Source organism: Schistocerca gregaria, chromosome 8, assembly GCF_023897955.1.
Source record: "Schistocerca gregaria isolate iqSchGreg1 chromosome 8, iqSchGreg1.2, whole genome shotgun sequence".
NCBI lineage: Eukaryota > Metazoa > Arthropoda > Insecta > Orthoptera > Acrididae > Schistocerca > Schistocerca gregaria.
In genome coordinates this window covers 380,164,599-380,179,511 of record NC_064927.1, presented here as the reverse complement: position 1 = coordinate 380,179,511, position 14,913 = coordinate 380,164,599, and the positions used below count along the sequence as shown (strand labels likewise).

Below are 14,913 nucleotides of genomic sequence, written 5' to 3'. Positions count from 1 at the left end.
TAGCCAAGAGTGTTGATACTGTAAGTTATTGCTTATTAAGGGACCTGCCCAGAGCGCCCTTCTTATCTTAATAGCTGAGTCTGCTTCCTTGCTTATCACGCGCAGCTGCCTGGCCGCTTGGACCGCCGCCTCGGCTATCTGGCTGCGTCGTTATCTTTTGTGACCCCTCTGACACGCCTGGCGTCCCCTGTTAACTCTATCTCCCCGTATGATTTCTGGTGTATCGTCTGAGAACAACTGCATTTAGACTTGGCTTTTCTGCGGTTACAACACCTCCCCCGCCAGGGAAATTGGCGTTACTCCTCAGAGTAGCGTCAATTGTGACCCTTTTATTTTTTTTCCCATTACATGCTTTACAGATTTGTTTATTACATTAGCATCTCATATGTTATATTTTTCATTTTCATTTAGTAAAGTCAAATTCATTAAACACACAATAATACAATTACATTATACATGCCTAACATTCAGTTATGTCAAAAGCATTTGCATTAAAATCAAAAGACACTTTCATTGATACATACATTCACATTTCAATTAGAATTACATTTCAAATACAGTTACATTTCAATTACATATTTCAAATACAGTTACATTTCAATTACATATTTCAAATACAGTTATTTAACGTCTGTTTCTGAAAGCGACCGTATCACCTTGGTCTTTTCCACATCTTTCATAAATTACTATCTCCTCAGTTTCTTTATTACTGTGTCTTCTAGCTGAACTAGTCTCTGGGTATTGGTTCACTATGGTATTTCTTATACATATTTTTCCACAACAATCACTGTCTTCAAAATATTTCCATATACTTTTAAAACAGTCTTTACAACATTTACAGTTTTTACAACAGCATGTTATTATGATTAGAATAACTATTGATATGGCTACATACGTAGTTATGGAGTAATGTGTGAAGTACCTGGAGTACTTCATTTCCTCCTCTTGTCTCTCTACCATCTTCTGGACATCATCCAGTCTTTTTCCTGCGACTTTCAAGTCGTCTAACTGTGTTATTACCTGGTCCAATGGCAAATCTAATGCTAACGTTGAGACATTCCTTTTTTCCTTGTTTACCACGCAACAATCGAATTCTAGATTGATCTGCGGAACTATGTCTTTCTTCGTCACATTACTCTGAATCACTCTATCTGTTTGTATGAACACTCTAGTGCCATACCCCTCACATTTACTGTAAAAACTAATTTTTCCTACCCCTTTTATTACTAGGTCCTTTGGTGGTTCCCTTCCACACAATACTGTTAAGCCTTCTTCCTTCGGTGCTACATATAGCCATTCGTTACTGTTTAGATGAGTCCAAAGGCTCTGATTCAGTGCGACTATTTTTCGCACACAATCTTCCGGAATTTCTCTTACCGGTTGCAACAATTTGGCTTCGCACTCTTCGTGGTCGAATGTTGACAGCAAGGCGAATGCTTGTTTGCACAGTCTCCTATTTTTACTTAGCTCCTTGCATTTTAGTTCCTCCGCAGAAAGTTTCGCGTACTGCCTTTTGGATTCATCTATTAGTAAGAATTCTTTCTCTGGCTGTATGTACACATATTTACCTTTCATGTTTGGAATTTCTTTTGGTAGTGGGAGTACTCTATACAAATTGAAATTGTTATTATTTATTAATGGAATATTAATTACATATCCTAGTATGCTACCCGAGATGAAAACATCTAAATCAGTTATTCTTAACAATAGATAACCTGAGGACTCCGTAAGAGGAACAGGAAACTTTACATCTTTTAGTTCTTCCCGTGTTAAACTTAGGTATTTTACAATTTGGACTGGATTAATTATATGAGGCTGTAGTATTCCCTTCTGAGCATTTACAATGGCATTTATCATTTGTTCGTATTCCTCTTCGATCTGACCAAACACTGCCGATAGTTGTAATACTTGCTCTGTTACTGTGGCGAAGGACGCTACACGTTTAAACCCTATATCGGTTTCCTTCACGTATTCCTTCATGAATCGTTCTAGTCTTTGCATACCTGTCTTCAGAACGTGCTCATTTGACTCTAGTGTATATACCGACCTGTTTACTCCCGCCAATGTGGCTCTTACCACTGCCACCTGTTCCTTTGTTAGCCTCAACAACCCTTCTGAGTTTTTCTCCATAGCGTCTATTCTTTCCTTATAGTATGCTGCATCTGGTTCGTCCAACGTCCCGAACAGTATTTTACTTACCTGCCCGACGAAGTTGAATACTCCTCTCTTCCTTCTGGTCTCGTGTTTCGTTAGCTGGTGTACTAAAAGTTGCAATCCTGTGATTTTTCCCACATGATGGGTTACTTGTTGGTCTAGTACCCTGCATTCTATTAATCCTACATTTAATTGTGTTAGTGTTTCTCGGCACCTTTGTACCGCTGCCCTACCATACCTCTCTGCATTCTGAAACCTTTCTGTTATTATATCTAGATTTACGTATGTGACTATTCTCCATGTGGTACTGTATATTTCTACCTGTCCTCTATTATCGTAATATAGTCCTGATGAACTCGGAAATGGCGTCACTTGGTACTCATTTGTTGCATGCTCTGATGCAGTGATGTAGTATGCTGTTATCACTATGACGAATTTCACGACCTGCCACTTGAGTGCCATACCTGAAATTTAAAAGAATTGTTTCAGCCTGTTGGCATGTACTTTTGTTTCCTTATTTCTTTTAACTTTTATTACTACGTTAGGACCTTCCACTTTTACTACTTCAAATGGACCTCTCCATTGTGAATCTAATTTCCGAGATCTACCCCGTCTCACCGACTCATCGTGCAGTAATACTTTATCTCCTACCTTGAAGTTTTTTGGATTTTGTTTCATGTCATACTGTTCCTTACTGATTTTCTTACTTCTTATAATCGAGTCTCTGGCCACTCTGTGGGCTTCCTGCATTCTCGCTCTTAGTTTATTTACATACATTTCATAATTGTAACTTACCTGCTGTGTTTCTTGCTGCAGTACTCCTGGTATGTTAACCTTTCTTCCGTATAGTAATTCAAATGGTGTGTATCCTGTGTTGCTGTGTGGTGTAGTGTTGAACACAAAAATTGCATACGGTACCCATTTGTCCCAAGAACTTTGATCTCCTGTTACAAAGTGTCTGAAATACTCTACAATAGTTCTATGACTTCTTTCTAGTGCACCATTTGATTCAGGGTGGTACGCTGTAGTATTTATACGCTTTACCTTCAACAATTTACATACACTTTTAAATACATCACTCAGAAAGTTAGACCCTTGATCTGTTAATAATACTGATGGAATTCCATACCTTAATACTACGTTTTCCAAAAATGCCTCAGCTACTGTTTCGGCATCTTGTTTGTCAATTGGGATTGCTAAGGTAAATTTACTCAGATCGTCTTGGAATGTTAACATGTACCTTTTTCCTGTATTAGATACATCTAGTGGACCCACTATATCCATCGCACACTTTCCGAATACTGTTTCTGCTGTGTCTGTAATTTCTAAGGGCATCCTAGTTTTCATTTGCGTGTTTTTATTCTTTTGACACGATGGGCATTTCCTAATGTAATTTTCAATGTCACGCATCATTCCGCGCCACTGCTTGTATGCTTTAATTCTTTCGAGTGTCCTGTGCATTCCTTGGTGACCTCCCAAGGGATTGTCATGCATTTCCTTTAGTATATTTTCTTTTTCTTCGGTACTAATTTCCTCACCACTATCCGTTTCCTGTTCTATTTCACTCGACACTTGTGCTTGCCGCACGTTTACGGAACTTTCTTCCCCATTTGCTTTTGCTGCCGAGATCTCTGTCTCCACCTTCTGCTTCGCATCTATCTCTTCCTTCCCTTCATGCCTTATTCTACTCAGCGCATCCGCATTACTATTTAACTTTCCTGGCTTGTATATTACTTCATAATCATACTCCTCGAGTTTCAGTCTCCACTTCAGGAGTCTCGAACTCGGATCTTTGACACTAAATATCCACGTTAGTGGCTTATGGTCTGTCACTACAGTGAACTTTCTGCCATATACATATGGTCTGAACTGTTTTACTGCGTAAACTATAGCCAACAACTCTTTTTCCGTTGTGCTATAATTTAGTTCGGCTTTGTTCAATGCTCTGGATGCATATGCGATGGGCAAGTCTTCGCCAATCTTCTTACCTTGCGATAACACTGCACCCAAGGCTGCGTTACTCGCATCCGTTGTAATGATGAACGGTTTCGTAAAGTCAGGGTACTGAAGTAACGGAGGGTTTATTAATTTCTCTTTTAGTTCTTCGAACCCATTGTTCTGACGTTCGCTCCATCGGTACTCCACTCCCTTTTTTAAGGGTTTCGCAATCTTGCTGAAGTTAGCAATGAAACGGCGGTAGTAACCTATCAATCCGAGAAACCCTTTTAGTTCCTTAGTTGTCTTTGGCTGTGGGAAGAACTTCACCTTCTCCACCTTCGCCATATCTGGTGATATTCCTTTGTCAGTGATGCAATGACCTAGGAAGATTACTTCCTTCCTCAGGAATTCACACTTGTCTGGTTGCAGCTTCAAATTGTGCTCTCGCAACCTGTCAAATATTTCCCGGAGCTTTTCGTTATGCTCCTGCAGGTTTTTCCCATAGCATACTATGTCGTCTAGATATACAAAGCATTTCACTCCTTGTAAACCTGCCAAGACTGTATTCATCAGTCTCTGAAAACATCCTGGGGCTCCCTTCAGTCCCATCGGCATTCGTTTGTATTCGTAATGCTGATAGTTTGAGCTAAATGCCGTTTTCTCTCTGTCCTTCTCGTCCGTCAATATTTGATGGTACGCGCTTGCGAGGTCAAGCGTCGAGAAGTACTTAGCTTGCCCTAACTGATCCAGTATCTCGGAGATATTCGGTAGTGGAAATGCATCGCCTACAGTGATATCATTTAATCGTCTGTAGTCCACTACGATTCTCCATTTCTGTTTGCCACTAGCGTCTAGCTTCTTTGGAACTAACAGTAACGGTGCGTTCCAAACGCTCTTACTCTCGACAATTATGTCATCTCTTAGCATCTGCTCTATTTGCTCCCTTAGCACTTCCTTTTGCGCTTCCGGGATCCTGTACGGTCTAGCGTTTACTACCTTTCCCGCGTGTTCCGGTGCAATCGGTATTCTGTGCTTCACTGCGGAAGTATAGGACAGGTTGTCCCCTGGTAGATGAAATACATCTCCGTATTCCGCGCAAACCTCTGCTAGAGCGCTTTTCTCTTCAGCGTTCAAATGATCCATTCTTAATTGCCTTCGCAACACACTAGTACGACTTTCTGTCTTTCCTATGACATTAGTACAACATTTTACTTCGCGTATTTTCCCTACTTTTTCTAATTCTTCCGTCATTAACCTGACGTTTCCTAACTGCACTCTGTCTTCTGACAAGTTTAATGCACTTACTATGCATTTCCCATTTCGCACTTTTACTAACGCTTCAGGTACATGTACCCCTTGTGCAATCTCCTGCCTAGGAATAATCATTTCCTTTTCGATTCCCCTTTTTACATTTCCTTCCACCTTTAATAACATTATTTTTTCCTCTCGGGGCCCTATTTCCCCGCCTACTTCTGAATCTTGTTCGTTCTCATGTCCCTTTGGCTCTTCCTCTACTACTAAGGGTATATCTCGCCCTTTTAGTCTCACTATTTTACCTGCATAGTCTAACTTAACTCTATGCTCTGTCAAGAAATTTCTGCCTATCAGTCCGTCGTACGGAATATCTAATCCTCTCCCGTACACGTGAAATTTTTGCCCTACTTGCTCAGAACCGTCCACACTTAAGTGTACCTGTACCGTACCTATTGTGCTGACGGCCTCACTGGTTACACCTTTTAGCCGAAGCCTTTCCGCTTCATTAATTGCAAGTGTACTATTTATCGGAATACTCGTTCTCTTGAGCAGACACAACTGCGCTCCAGTGTCTATTAGCAACTTCAAATATCTTTTTAATTCTATGCAGTATAAAACCAAAGCGTCATTTTCTGTTGCACAGTCGATTACCCTAACTGAGGGTTTACCTATCGCAACAAGGCCCGACTGTGCGGCCTTGCCGCCTCTTAGTTTCCCTGCACCACTTTACCGGTTTTGCTCGATACTGGCACCCTGCCTTTTCTCCATGCGTGCCAGGGCCCTGCGTGACAATCTTTCGCGTAATGTCCCGGCCGCTTACACTTGAAACAAGCAACGTCTTTTACCCTCGTACACGGAACTCCACAGTTCCCTGGTAGATTACATTGTGGGCACCTCCACTCTCGTAACCCTCCATCAGCTTCCCTATGATTTCCTCTAAAGTCTCTTGTATCTATCGGCTGAATTTTTCTTAATCTTACCCGGCATTCCGCGTCTGTATGTCCTGGCTTGTCGCACCCGTAACAAAAATTCGTAAACTCTTTGCCCGTCATTATCCGTACTCTTCCCTCTGGCCTATTCTTTCTACACTTGCTTGCCATGTGCCCTCTCAATCCACAATTGAAACATTTCAAATCTCTAATATCTCTGGTATTCTTCACCGTTTCCTTTCCCCGGTTGAAAGTTACTCTTGGGGCTAGTCCCCGCTCTTTCATTGACAGTATTGCACTTTCTTCTTGCAATGCTAGTTCCACGGCCGCTGCTAGCGTGATTTCATCGCCTCTACTTCTTACTATCGTCTGTATTCTATCATTGCTTAACCCTTGTATAAAGCATGCTCTTCCTAGTGAATCAACCAGTTCTATTGCGCCCTTTAAGTTCTCCCTAGCCGTAACTCTGCTTACTGCTTACCTGAAATCCCTTTGCATTTCATCTATTCGGCTTGCCCATGTCGCAATTGGCGCTCCTTGTCCCTGTCTCGATTGAAATATCTTGCACGCGTAGTAGTCAATGGTACGCTTACTCGCATAATTTTCCTCTAGAACATGTTTTACTTCCTGCCATGTCCCCGTGCGTTCCCTTACTTGCAGCCTCGATCTGGCCTCTCCGGTTATTTTGGCTTTAACAAACTTCAGTAACGTTTCGTGTTCCTCCGGTTTCGCAAGTTCAAATGCAGCGTCTACATTTTCAATAAACTCCCTAAGATCTCTCTTATTTCCTTCGAACACTTTCGGAACTATACACAAGGCTTCTTTCACTGATATCTTACCGCTACTGGAGGATGACGGAACTTCGTTAGTTTGGGCCATCTTACCAACTTAACTATGTTAGCACTTAACAATACAAGATACAAAATTCTTAATATAATTTTACATGTACCGCTTCTCTTGTGGTGCGCCGTCTGTTCCGCTGATCCGCGTTGTCCCGCGTTGTGCCGCGCTGCTCCGCGCTGTCTCTGTGCTCTCTATGCCCGCGCTGTTCCGCGCTGCCGCGATGCGTCGGCCGCCGCTCTGCTGGGCTGTGCCGACCCCGTCGCTCGCCTCGGCTGCCGCTATCCTGCGTTGCCCTGCACCCGCGAGGACTACTTCTCTGGACTCTGTAGTAGTGGAGCTACTAATGCTGAAAGTTGCGAGTCGCCACAACTTCCTGCTAATTGCCACAGTCGCTGTAGCAAAATCTACTGGCTCCTATCTCCTTTTTGCCTATATGCCTTTGTGGTACCCCACACCTGACACCAAAACTTTTATTTATGTCGCGTCCCAAGCGTGGGTTTTGCGAGGGATTGAGCGACACGGTTCGTAAACGGGAATTAGCCGGTTGACCTAATTGAGAGGGAGACTTTTGATCTGGCTAAGATGTTAAATTCCCTGGTGTGAAGGTACAAGGCTAGGATGTTGGTAGAAGTAAACTCGTATGGACGTTATAAAAGTTCTAATTTATTCATAAAGAATACAGATCACCCTAACTGCGTAGTGATTGTACCTACAGAATAGCCAAGCCCATTACAGAGACGGTGACTGACTTCCACCGTTCTGGCTGCCTGATAGAACTTTCCAGCACTTTGCTGCCCACACTAGCACCCTACGTCAGAGTCCCGCGGTCGCTGCCTAAACGCTCATCGGCGACTATCTCCAACTGTCTGCCTGCAGCCCGCCCTCAGCCCAAGTCGGCTGCTACTCACGCTGACTACCGTCGCTGCCTAAACCCGAGAGAGAGAGAGAGATCCCCGGAGCGGCGTGCCTCCGAGTTTTGTTAGCTCTTCCCCTTCGACCCCGCCAGCGCTTGGCATGACGTAGCGTCGAGTGCAACTTTTCCTTATTAGGGATTGTTTTAGTATTAACTTCAGTACTTTTCTTCAGAAGCTGGGTGGAGGGGTAGAGGGGCCTCTCCCTATATGGTCACGCACTGCGTCCTGAGCCCTTCATTGGCTCCTCATGACGTAGTGCGGTCCCCACCTAGGGCCCTCTTTCTTTCTCTCTCCGCTCCCAGACTTCTCCCTATAGCCAAGAGTGTTGATACTGTAAGTTATTGCTTATTAAGGGACCTGCCCAGAGCGCCCTTCTTATCTTAATAGCTGAGTCTGCTTCCTTGCTTATCACGCGCAGCTGCCTGGCCGCTTGGACCGCCGCCTCGGCTATCTGGCTGCGTCGTTATCTTTTGTGACCCCTCTGACACGCCTGGCGTCCCCTGTTAACTCTATCTCCCCGTATGATTTCTGGTGTATCGTCTGAGAACAACTGCATTTAGACTTGGCTTTTCTGCGGTTACAACAGTACTGGCCACGGTAAAAGCAAGAAAATTCAGTACCTGGGAAACATCAAGCGGAACAACAACAGATACGATCTCCTCCAGACCATCCTGCAAGGAAAAAGACCAGGGAAGAGAAGCTTTGTCCGGAGAAGAATATCCTGGCTTATCAGAACGTGGACCTCTAAAACGTCTACAGAGCTATTTAGAGCTGCAAGTGACAGAAAAAGCACTACCAAGATGGTTGCCAACATCCGGAACTGACAGGTACCAGAAAAAGAAGAAGTCGGATAGGGCCAAACGTTTTCCTAGCATGTCTTACAGGCGTTGCCTGTAGGTAATTTACTCAGATCACCCTCCAAGACCTACGAGAACATGCGTCCCTGCAACTAAGAAGAAACATGAGGCTTATACGTTATGGAGCTCCAGCATATTTTACTCTCAATGTCCAATATGCACTGGCTGGTATCTGTCAGATGCATAGGTAGAGGCATAATCTACACGTACTCCCGACCTCAGGCCTTTGGATTATTATCCTTGGGGGCACCTGCAACAATTCATCTAAGCAGCAGACCACCAGGGAACAGAAACTCTCCATCGACGCGACATGGAAGCCCTTGAAACTAGTATTTGAAACAGTCAGGCAGAATTTGAAATAATGCGACAATTCATGATCAACGAGTGCATGCATGTTTCGAACAGGATTTCCCAAAATATATTTCGCGGAACACTGGTGCTCCGGGGGAAGTGAGTAAGTGCTCTGCGAAACACTATTAATAACAGGGCGTTCTTTTAAAATTTTGACGACAGTAATTGTTTTTTAAAATTTTATTATTATTTCTGTATTATTAATTGTAATTTAAAACTGAGCTAATTACTTCATAAAACAAGATATTCTCATTTTTAAAAATTTCTTTAAACTTCGAAACAAATAAGGTGATTCCTAAGAGTATCAGAATTCTCAAAGTGTTCCATCAGAAGAAAAGTTTGGGAACCCCTGAAGAAGAAGACATTTCGAGCATTTATTATGAACTGATGTATTGATGAGCTTCAGTCACCTAAATTGTAAACTTTCATCGAACCTCTTTTCTCGTTTTGGTGTAATGAATCTGTCCCGAAAATTTTTAAAACTATTTTTAAAAGTCACTTTTCTCATTCGTAGGTTGGATCTGAATGTTGTTTGTTTGTGAGAAATCACGTTACGCCATGTGCAAGCAGGAGAAAGGACCACCAGCAGGAATCGCAATTCAACAACGGCGTGACGTATCGAGTCTACGGTATAACCTTGCGCGATATTACACCTCGCGTTAGTTGGAATCGAACAAAAAAAAATCGATGGTTTCAGGACCATTGTCAACGCCATGCGCAATGTCGACTCTTTCAGACGCCTAACGCCTGAGGGAGAGGGTTATTGTTTGTTAGGTTGTTCAGGATCGTAAAACCGCGTCACGAACTTTAAGCCTGAAAAGAAGTCTGTTTGGGAGCAGACAATATTCATATGAATGGTGCGACGATGTCTGACGCATCACGGGCTATCAATACGATGACCAGTGCTACGGAATGCCTTTGCCTGTGAATGGTAAATGTCCCAAGTTCGAGTCCTGATCCGGCACACAGTTTTAATTTCCCAGGAAGTTTCATACCACCGCACACTCTGCCGTGGAGTGAAAATTCATTCTGGGGCGTCGTCTTTTCAGATTAGCCTCTGTTCTGTGTACTACGTTACAGTGGGCGTATCCATGGGTGGAGACTGCTAGATCAACGAAGGGTGCCTGGTTATATTCTTCGCCATCATACCGTCAAGCAGCTACGGTCCGTCAACTAACTTGGTGGTGTGCGGTGCCTTGTCCACTAAACGGTCACTTCGGGTAATGTGGACAGCAGACGTTAAAATTATGATGTGTTTGGCCAGTTTCTGTGTCCTATTTATCATCCAAATTTAGGTTTTCCGTGATTTTTCTAAGTCGCTTCAGGCCCCCTTTGGAAGTGCATGACCGATTTCCTTCCTCATCTTTGAACCAACATGAGCTTGTGATCCGTCTATAATGATGTTTCTGTCGATGCGACTTTCAATCCTAATCTCCTTTCTCTTTAGAATAAAGACTGAATTAATTTCGATACTTCCAGCTCACAAGTTATGCAATGAACCGTTTACATTGTTTCGTTGTAACGCACGTTTATTTTCAAACGCATTACTTTTTGGCCAAAGAATTTCATATTTTACAGTTTTGAACCTGACTGTATTCACTACGCAGGAAGTTTTAATAAAAACTCATCCAGTCACAATTTTTTCTTGTTTTATCAAATTACACGATGCATTTCGGACCCTGTGGGCCTATTTTCAGGTGTAAATCGTCTAATAAATGATTTACATTTACTCTTCAGTGAGGTGAAATGCATTTTCCTGTTATGAGAAAGTTGGATGTTAGGTTTCGTATTTCGTGAACCGAGTGCGAAAATATGTGAGAAACTGTGAAAAAAAACCAGTGAAAACCTTATCGAACAAACAAGAAAGAACATTTTTAACCTTTTGGTGTTGCGTACGTTAGTTTATTCTTATTGCTGTTGCACATCAGGTCACTCACAGCGGACATTTGTTACAACTGTTTACTAACAAAGATGCAGTTTAACCTGTTGTGATCAAAGACGAATTTTATGACATAATTATTATATAGTGTCAGAGACCTGAGTTTAAAGAAGTTGTTATCTGCAAAGAATCTATGTTTTAAGAAGTTGTTATATGCAAGAAATCTATGTCTAGCGAAATCTGTTTGTTTATTTAACATAGATTCAGGCTTTTTGATTTTGTGGACATGTATTACCAACTGCTGTACTGCATTTAGGATCTAACAATTTGCTTCATTGTGCAGTACTACTACACTGTTTCCTATCTTATTAATCACATCTAACTTTCTCACAACAGGAAAATGCATTTCATCTCTGCGAAGAGGAAATGTAAATTATGTAATAGACAATTTGCACTTGAAAATGGACCCACAGAGTCCGAAATGCATCGTGTAATTTAATAAAATACCAAAAAGTTGTGACTGAAGTTTTTATTCAAACTTCCTGTGTAAAGTATTTACGGTACTCTCGCCATGCCAAATTGGAGCAAAAATTTGAATTTTCGGCGAGAGCCTGCATCGCCTTCTTCAGGAACAACTAAGATTAACAGAGGGAACCTCTCTCCGCTATTGTTTCTGCTTTACTGTCTGGCTCGAGAAAACATCGCGGGAGAAATAACTGTCCGTATGCCTCCTAGGTGCAGTAGTGTCTGTAATTGTGTTTTTATGTGATTTATACGAGTTATATGACGCAAGCAGTAGATTCGTGTAAGTCTTCCCCCAATATAGATTCTTTCAGCTTCCCGATAACATCTTCTGCCAAAGGTCTATGAAGGTCTGCATATATCGGAGTGGGCTTCCGAATTTCTTCGATCTTTTCCTCTATTCCGAACTGGTTCGGATCCCAAACGGTCAGTGAATTATGCCCTCAGTTGTTGACTCCTTCTTTTCTGCATCATATTTCGCCGACCTACTCAGCTGCATTATTAAGTGCCACGAGCTCTTATTTTGCGTACTCGCGGTGTCTACTCCTGTCAAAGAATTAAGTTTTGGTCTCGCTCCGCTATCTGTTTCCGAGTCTCTCTCCGTTTTGCAGCTCTTGTGGATGAAACGACCGGAGGTATTTTAACTGAGTGTCGAAACACAAGCCTTGTTTATACCGAAACGTCCATTCAGGTTTTAAGGTTTTCCGACTCATTTATTTCGGTTAGCTCCTAAATTGCACCGTACCGCAAACTTGGTGGTTTTGACCACTAAAAATGGCTCTGAGCACTATGGAACTTAACATCTGAAGTCATCAGTCCCCTAGAACTTAGAACTCCTCAAACCTAACTAACCTAAGGACATCACACACTTCCATGCCCGAGGCAGGATTCGAACCTGCGACCGTAGCAATCGCGCCGTTCCGGACTGAAGCGCCTAGAACCGCTCGGCCACCGCGGCCGGATTTTTCACCACTATACACGTCTCGTCGTACTTCCTTTCACAATTACATACAAGACAATTTTTGGCGAGAGCTGATTTGCTTCGTTGTTTTAATCGGATGTATCGGTTATGTTCCTTGCAGTCGCTTTGGCTGTTCTAATCGTGTGCCCCTCGTAAGGCATTACTTTTTTGCATGGGTTACGTTGCACAGCCAGCTTTAGGAGATCTAGATCCTCTTTATCATCGACAATATTTGTTGACGCGACAGAAATACATTGGATACTATGTTTCCGTAGAAGTTTTACGATTTTTTCAGAAATTCCAGAGATTGGTGCAGCGTAAAGCAGATAAGTGTTTATTAGATTTCCTTTTTCTTTCTACGTCTCAACCTCTTCCTCAATGGTTGTTAATTTTGACCGTAATGCCAGCTTAATTTGTCGATCTGAGCACTCATTCGTATTGAAAAATATTCGTAGGATTTGCAATTACTTGGCGAAATTTTCCTTGTCTGACAGCATTCGAGATTTATGGACCAGGGACGTTTGATTGGCCACCCAATCACGCCGAGCAAACCAAACAGACGAATCAGCAACTACTGACAAATAGTTCTCCTTTCATAGCTGTACAAAATCTTTCCAAAACTTTCTCAATAGAACAGAACTGTCTTTTTGTCTTCCATATATTCGTGTTTAAAATACCACATCATTTGCTATCACTTGGTACAGTTAGCTGTAGAGGTTTCATTGACATAACTGCGCTCACCGGTCAATAATAAATGATGTACTCAAGATCTAACAAGCTTTTCCTCGCACTCGTGCGGACTGCCTTCCATATGTTTACTTGGGTAGCAAACTGTCATTGATTACACCAAGTGCACAATCTGAAATCGTACACATTCACTGGGTGGAAGGTAACTCACATCTTTGTTACATAACGTGCACTGGTTCTGTACAAATTACGTGGAAATCATCAGTCTGCAGGGTATGTTGGAATTATTTCTTTGTGTATATTGCAACATTGGTCATTTACAGGGTACTACTACAACGGCGACTTAATCGTAAATCAAATCTAAGAAATTAGTCTTTGTCACTTCTCTTGTTACAAGGGAAACACAGATGTAACAACGAAGTATTCATATTCTGCTTCTATCCTACACATATCCTAATCATGCTAAGACCGTATATTATTTTCATTGCTCGCAATTTGCAATGATTAATAGATTCTGAAGTACTTGGCGATCCCCAGAAAATTATACCGTAACATACACTCCTGGAAATGGAAAAAAGAACACATTGACACCGGTGTGTCAGACCCACCATACTTGCTCCGGACACTGCGAGAGGGCTGTACAAGCAATGATCACACGCACGGCACAGCGGACACACCAGGAACCGCGGTGTTGGCCGTCGAATGGCGCTAGCTGCGCAGCATTTGTGCACCGCCGCCGTCAGTGTCAGCCAGTTTGCCGTGGTATACGGAGCTCCATCGCAGTCTTTAACACTGGTAGTACGCCGCGACAGCGTGGACGTGAACCGTATGTGGAGCTGACGGACTTTGAGCGAGGGCATATAGTGGGCATGCGGGAGGCCGGGTGAACGTACCGCCGAATTGCTCAACACGTGGAGCGTGAGGTCTCCACAGTACATCGATGTTGTCGCCAGTGGTCGGCGGAAGGTGCATGTGCCCGTCGACCTGGGACCGGACCGCAGCGACGCACGGATGCACGCCAAGACCGTAGGATCCTACGCAGTGCCGTAGGGGACCGCACCGCCACTTCCCAGCAAATTAGGGACACTGTTGCTCCTGGGGTATCGGCGAGGACCATTCGCAACCGTCTCCATGAAGCTGGGCTACGATCCCGCACACAGTTAGGCCGTCTTCCGCTCACGCCCCAACATCGTGCAGCCCGCCTCCAGTGGTGTCGCGACAGGCGTGAATGGAGGGACGAATGGAGACGTGTCGTCTTCAGCGATGAGAGTCGCTTCTGCCTTGGTGCCAATGATGGTCGTATGCGTGTTTGGCGCCGTGCAGGTGAGCGCCAAAATCAGGACTGCATACGACCGAGGCACACAGGGCCAACACCCGGCATCATGGTGGGGGGAGGGATCTCCTACACTGGCCGTACACCTCTGGTGATCGTCGAGGGGACACTGAATAGTGCACGGTACATCCAAACCGTCATCGAACCCATCGTTCTACCATTCCTAGACCGGCAAGGGAACTTGCTGTTCCAACAGGACGATGCACGTCCGCATGTATCCCGTGCCACCCAACGTGCTCTAGAAGGTGTAAGTCAACTACAATGGCCATCAAGATCTCCGGATCTGTCCCC

At 43.4% G+C, this 14,913-nt stretch overlaps 1 protein-coding gene across 1 annotated transcript in view; it reads left to right on the top strand.

Annotated features, from left to right (window-relative positions):
• LOC126284619 (complement factor D-like) overlaps positions 1-14,913 on the top strand; it is a 174,766-nt gene that overhangs the window by 65,483 nt on the left and 94,370 nt on the right. The window lies entirely within an intron of this gene.